Raw genomic sequence first — 7520 nt, 5'->3', positions numbered from 1 at the left:
TAGATTATGTTTGCTTTGTTTCCTTTGGGAAATCACAGTTCTGTCAGTTTTTCTCTAACTTAACTTCCATCACAAAACCATCATGAGCTGCTTTTGCTGAGGAAATCTGACATGACAAAATAACGCATTGTCTACTGATTGCTGTCATACTCCATCCTTTAGCCAATACTCCACTCCCTCCATCCTTTTCTTTAAAAAGAAAAAAATCCTTATCCTTGGAGAGGAATCTTTTTCTAGTTCAACCTCCATACTGCAAAATGGGGAGGGCCCTCAACTTGTATTGACCATCAGCCTAGAAGCCATATAATGATACCCTGTTTAGGAAAAGCCTCCTTGGCATTGTGACTTCATGTGGTATTTCACCTGCATCCCTGATTTTAACTGATAGAAGAAGTGCATGTGGGGTTGACCTTTTGTGTTTAGAAGGACTGGGGTGGATTAGTAACTGGTCCCCCACTCACGGTGCATTTATTTGGCTTTTGAAATGAACTCAACCAGCTTCTTCCCCCAGCTCATTGCACATGCTGGGCTGGAGGAATGTTCCCCAGGCATCTTGTTCATGGTAGGATAATGGCTTTGCTTTTCTTAGATGGAGCCACTGTGTGCAGTTTGGCTCTGGATGCATCTGCCTCAGTGGCTGGGTCAAACACTTGTCATCTTAGGGACAGATGCAGATAGACAGGATTTTAATAGGAAAAAAAAAAATAAGGCCATCCTTAACCCTAAATTTGTGTTTCATCACTGTGCATTCTTGGGAAAAAATAAATACATCTGGCTGTACCTCTGCTCAGTACTAGTTCATGGTCCCTGCTCCTCCCCTTTCGCTTGTTTTGCTTGACATGGCTTTTGTGTGGAAAGGACTAAATACGGCTCAGTCGACATTTGCTAGTCAACTTTTTCAATAGTGAATTCCTCCCTGTGGGCACTTCAGCTGTTTTCCACAAACAAGTGCCATTAGCTGTTCCCAAACTGTGGAAGATCTACTTTCTAGATCTAGTTTGTTTTTTGAAGTGGGGGTTTGGTTTGGTGTGGAGTTTTGTTAAGGGACAGATGGGTCCATCCTTTTCTTTAAAAAGTCTTTTTTTTTTTTTGTTTTTTGTTTTTTTTTTTTGTTTGTTTGTTTGTTTTTTTTTAATCCAAGTATATCTGCTTCTACATTCTAATTAAGAATGGTATTAGAGAAAATGGATTTGGATTTTTTGAGCAAGTATTTCGGCTAAAATTTTGCTTTATTTGCTGCTATGTCATGCTTGTTCCTTCCTGTTGGGTTGGTTTGTTGTCCTGGTGCTGTAAGCCACTGCAACTTTGCCATTATAGGCCTCAAGAAAAAAAAAACTCTTCCATGCAGAAGAGGCTGCTGATTTTCCTTCTTACCTTCACTGCATTACAACATGAAAATAGCTCTTTAATAACATCCTCCATTTAACTTGCTTACCTTCCTGTAAGCTGGTGCTGCAGCCCACTGAACCAACTAACAGCTGCACAACACAAGATTTCTGTGCACATCTGCCTATTGCCCAAACAGCTGGAGAAGAGCTTCTTGCCTTCTTTGTGCCCCATGCAGAATTCTGTTGTGGTGCTGCTGGAAAAAGGAGAAGTTCAGAGATGAGAGGCAGCATGGGGCTTTGTTTCTCATTTGGTTTTCTTTTAAATTTTGTTTTTCCTTTTGAAAGCAACCTTAACATTGAAGATCAGGGAAACAGTTTCTGTTCTGGGTCATGAGTAGAGCATATTAAGAGTCTTAGCAGATACTTGGGACGGTACTAAGGGCCATCTTCAGCTGCAGAACTCATGTTCCTTCACATATGTTTTTTAAAAAGTTATTATTAAAAAAACCCTCTGTTCCCAAAGCCTAGGAGTAGTAATTAAACTGTAGCTGGAGGAATAATGACAGATATGGGCCCCTTGCCTACATCTTTTAATCTCTGCACCCATCTCCCATCTGGTTTTTGTTTGCCCTAAAGCCTAAGTGGTTTCAAGATCTTCCTCTTGCATGCATGTTCTCACCACGTGCCCATTTTACATCTCGCCAGGCATTTTAACAAATTAATTAATTGCCAGTTGTTGGCCTCAGTGCAAGTAGATCCTGTAAGTCCTGACTACCATCAGGCACTTTTCTTAGCACAGCAGCACTTCTGGGGGCTACTCCAAATTGAAACCTTTGGGTTGGCCTGGAACTTTCTGTTCTAAACCACTCTGTGTAACCCTGATTTTGGCTTTGCCTGCCAAAGCAGGAAAAGCAAGGGTGGCATTAAGGACATGAAAGGCGGTATTTCGGGAAGAACCCAACCACATAATCTCCCTGGAGTATTTTAGGGTTTTCCTGTTGTAGTGGGTATTGGCATAAATCATGTGGGACAAACCCAGTAAGAGCAGGTGGGATTTATGTTAGCACCTGTAATAACTGGTAGATTTGTCCCCTCTAAAGTCTTCTTGTAAGAGAGGTATTAGGGCTTCTAATAGCATTACTAGGTAATAACCTGGAACATGAGCCTTTGAAATGTGGTCACTGCTGGAATCCACGTAGTGCCATGTGAGAACAAAGTGCAGTAATGATAATTGCTCATTATCTAATTATACAAGAACTTACAGCCCCAGAGGGTGAAAACTAATTAAATGGTTATCCACTCTTAAAATGGCAACAAAAAAATGAGGAAAATTCGTTCTTCTGGCTCTTATTCCATTGTTGTCAGCAAAGTCACGTGTTCCTTGAGAAGTGAATGAGACTGTCGAGGATGGACAGAGTTCTCTCCATCCTGCTGCAGGGATTGAGGCAAGAAGCTTAGTTTCAAGACTGTCTGCGTAGTCAAAAGTAAGCACCTCAACTTTTAAGCTACAGCTCAAAATGAAGGAGGATTCATTGACCGAGGTTATCCAGGAAGGCAGCCGGTGCTGGCCTTCAGAGCAGTATGGGTCACCTTTTATGTTTGCTTGTGCAGAATTTTAAAGATAAAATAACCAGACCACTTGGTCCCTTGGTGTGGATGTTGTTTTAGGGGTAGGCCTTGGTTTTATGCTATACTGAAGCATGATTCTTCCATTCTTCCACCGAGGAAAAGTAGCTGCCTGCCAAAAAAAGTGGTGGCATTTTCCTGTGATTCAAGACCCTGCAGTTTTTGCTCCAGCAATAGTAGACCTCTGTAAAAACCCTTATCCTGCCAAATGCAACAATGATTCGCACTTTAGGCTCTAATTTAACTTTTTCAAGAAGTACCAGACAGTGCCTACCTGACCTTGAGCCTCGTGACTTCCTTTGGAGCCCTCCTTCCTGCCTCTCGGCATTCATATGCTACTGCTGCCCTGGCAAAACACCAAGCCCCTCACTGCTTAAACCAGGGTCCCCCAAATACAAGGGACATGCCAGCCTTTCCACGGCCAACAGTGCTGACCTGCTGTTCTTGAGGTGCTGGAGTGAGAGGAAGGCAGACAGCAGGCAGGGCTCAGCAGGACCACACACTTCAGCTTCTATCGCAGTGGTGCTCCAGCAAGCAACAGGTGCTGAGCTTCTGTGGGATTTGGAAACGCAGCGTTCCCCTGCCTGTCCTGCCTGTGTAACCCAATACCGTAGGCATTCTCAAAGCACAGTCTGCAGGCTGTAAAACACACCTGCGTGGTCATGGTGCTCCCTGGTAGCTCGCAGCTCACACCTGGGACACAGAGGCAGACACTGGTTTAGAGCTTTGCAGTGAGCTACAAAGCCCAAATATGTACCCCACCAGAAAAGCCCCCTTTAGTGTAACCACCAAACATGAGAAGCAGAGTTCTGCCCTTTCCAGAGCCTAGTACTAAAGATTTTAATCAGAAAAGCATAATTTGGATTAGGAATGAAGTTTCAGTGAGTGCAGCAACACCCAGGCAGTTTCTGGGGAGCAGCTGATGCACTCTTGTCCACATTCTCGCAGTTAAAGGGGTGTGTATGTTTTTGGGTTGCCATAGATTGCAGAGCTGTTAGCTGGACATCTTACATATTCAAACTATCTTTTTCCCTGCTTTCCCAAAAAGCATAGTGCAAGGTTCTGCTGTTCAGTGCGGGGGGTACTAACTTGGGAGGTAGGATCTTGTAAATCAGAATGCTTGCTATTTCTGGAGGTTTTCTTAAGAAGTAGAATGGGTCAGAAGGAAGTGACTCCTTATTTTTTTAATTACCCATCCCCCCGACATTGTAACACAGTTGCTGCTTTCAAGAATATGCATGATCTGTTTTCTTCAGACTATTGGCTCATCTGGTAAAATAATTAGCTGTTAGGCAGACAGAGGGAAAGGATCACATCTGCACAAGACAGGAAGACTGGGACAGTAGAAAGGGGAAAAAAATTCCCTGCTTGAATCACAGCTGCCCACCGTGCATAGTAACAGAGCTTGCCAAGAATATTCAAATTGATTTAGGAAGAAAAGCTGAGGAAACCGTTTAACCCCAGCCTGCTTGGATCTGTGACAGTATCTCCATGGGCTGCTCTGCTTCCAGTTTGGGCTGAAAGAAAGGTTTTCAAGCTGCCTGTTTCCCCAACAAGCCTTCCTGTGTCCCCCTTCCTCTTCTGCAACAGGAACACAAAACACAGGCTCGTTGCTGGGCATGAGGCTGTGAGCTGATTTCCACACCAAGAAAATAACCAAAGGTGGGAATATTTATTTCATATTGATAGGCTTAAGTTGTAACTGGATCATGTGTTTAAAACCTAGAGTAAGGCAAGTTATTTGTGACTAATTTGGGGCAATGGGAGCCTTTTTGCCTGCTGTATACTCTGAATTGGGCTTCTCAACAGAAGTGGTCAGCATGTGCATCATCTGCAAACAACCTCTTCAAGTGTTCGAAGCCAAAATCACTTGCTCAAGAGTTTCCGAGCACAGGACTCCTTTGTAGCTCATTTGCAAGCAGTTGAGAGGGTTTTACATCAAAAAATGAGTAGCAATACTTCAGACATATGAGTCATACAGCAAATCCCTTTCCCTACTTAAATCAATCTACATCTGTAAGGATATACTCATTTAATGATTAAAAAATGGGGCATTTGGAGAATTTCTTCTCAGAACCTGTTATCTCTGGGATCATCTTTTTCTGCAGGAATCCCAGGTTCACTCCCAGCACTATCTTTAGGATAAATCCACAAAAAACCAATAAAAGTAGAACTGCACAGAATCGTATCCAAATAAAATAAAAGGGCTATAATGCAGGTGTTTCAATACTTGATTTCAGGTGCTGGTACCACCTAAGCTGTGGGTGGGCTTTTCTTGCCAGCTGGAGCAGCCAACTCCAGCATTAAGCCCCTCCAAACCTCTGTTCAGCTGCAACCTCCCCTGTAACAGGAGGCCTTTGGCACATAAGCTTTTTTCCAGTTAAAACACAAGTTCCCTTGGTACCTAAATGTCTGCTGTGAGGTGAATGCAGATCTGTTGAGACCCTGACAGCACTGAGCAGCTATGTGCTGCGTCCGTGCCTAAACCACAACCAGCAAAGCATTCTCCATCTAGCTCGCCTGTGGAGGAGCCAGGCTGGAAGATGTGTGCACAAGATGTTTTTGCATCAGGTCTCTCACAAAAACAGCTGTGGGAGGAAATGGGCCCAGTAGTCAGACCACATTCACCATTAATATTCATTTATGCACAAATACTAACACAATCATAGATGACTTCTAAAGGAATGAGCCTAAGTATTTCCAGGAAGAGACAGCTCTCTGTTCTGGACAAATGATTTAGAGGCCACTGAAAGGAAACCCAAACCCTCTTCCTCTATTTCGTGAGAAGGGCCTCTCTTGCAGAGTTCCTGCCTGTGCATCCTGATGAGGAGGAGACATCTCCTTGTAACAGAGGATGAAGCACCTGGCTGGCTTCAAGGGCCCACAACTGTGTAACTGTGTCTTCACAGCTCTGATTTGCAGGGCTTGTCAGCTCCTTGCCCATAGCTGACCAGCTCCTAGGGATCCATTACACACGCTCCCAAATGCACCAACATGGAAGTGGTACCTTAGAGCCCCTAGAACTGGAAGCTCCCCCAGGCTTGCATACATTCCCTCTCCAATTGCTCTGTAGCTCCTGCTGGAGAGAGATGATCCTCCTCTCCTGCAGCTCCAAAGCGCTAAGCAGGGGTTGGCTATAAATGTGTGTTTCAGGAAGGCTCAGATACAGAAGCAAATCAGGCTGTACCTGTACTCCGGTGGATGTTTTTGAGGGGTCGTCTTTGCTATAAAAGGAGCAAAGATGAGTAAAACAGAAGAGGTGCCGCGCTGTTGTCCGAGTCTCTCTACTCCCCCGGGAAGGGGGGGAGGTTGCACCGGCTGAGCCGAAGGCACCGCAGCCGACAGCTGGTGGGGGGGGGCACTTCCCAGATGCGCCGGGGGCGTCCCGGGAGCGCCTCAGCAAGGGGCAGCAGCAAGCAGCAGACAGGCAAAGCGGAAGAAAGAAAGGAGGGACCCTCCTCAGGGGTAAAATCCAGAGCTTTTACTGTCTCTAGGGGAGCCAGCCCAGAAGGGACCACGAGGCAGGAATACAGCAGCTTATAAAGGGGGCAGAAACATGACACATTAACCAATGAGGGAGAACTAGGGAGTGAACAAACTCATGAGAAACATGCCGGCTAGCCAATAGGGAATGTGACAGGGAGGGACCCTTGTTCCCGATCCAATCACCCACTGAAGAGGGGAGAACTTTCTGGAATGTGGGAAGGAGACAGTGGGTGATGGACAGGAACTTGGGGAGGGATTGACAGAAGGTAACCAGGGAAACAGGGGAGGAGACAACAACTTCACACTCTCAGAGGGAGGCGTTCCAGGGGAGGGGGAGAGGGGGATCCCAGGACCGAACCATTATAGCTTTAGGGGGTAACAGAACACACCAAATGAATCCTGCACCACAACAAAGAGGGACAAGAGATGACCAGGAACAGAGGGAAGGAAGGCGATGAGATGGATACCACTGGCTTACTAACCATAATAACACAGTCAAGACCTATGTGACAGAGACACTCGCTGTCCCTTGCTGGTGACCACACAATGAAGCACAGCCCAAGGATGCACTACAGAGGATGTAGTTTGTTATCCCTTGTTTTGTGTCATGTGACAAAAAATGCGTGGCACTTCTCCCAAGGTTTAGAGTGCAGTGGATCTCATCCCTGGTCAGATCCTCCTGAAGTCGATGAAATAACCCTGAATAGGATCAGAGGCATTGAACAGAGTTCTAGGGGTACGAGGAAAATTTCCACTTGTTCAGCAGTGCATTTTTTAGCTAAAGTTCTTGATACTTCAGTTACTCCCTGTTGGAACCAGCTATGTCACAAGGAACACAGTAAAGATGGAAGTTTGGGTTTTCCTCAAGGATGCTGCTTCATTCTGAAGGACAAAGCCTAGAAAACTGCACAAGAGGGAGGAGACACAGAAACGTTCCTCTTCAAGATTTGCTTAAGTTCCCTGCACATACAGAGAAGTTATCAAAGAGTAGGAAGTGTAAACACAGTAACACCAGAAATACAATTTCTTGCAAACCAAATTCCACTGTAAATCAATGTGAAGGAGCAAACACACAAGACC

This window comes from Pyrgilauda ruficollis, unplaced genomic scaffold (assembly GCF_017590135.1).
Source record: "Pyrgilauda ruficollis isolate IOZ18807 unplaced genomic scaffold, ASM1759013v1 scaffold4, whole genome shotgun sequence".
Taxonomy (NCBI): Eukaryota; Metazoa; Chordata; class Aves; order Passeriformes; family Passeridae; genus Pyrgilauda; species Pyrgilauda ruficollis.
This window is presented reverse-complemented; position numbering follows the sequence as displayed.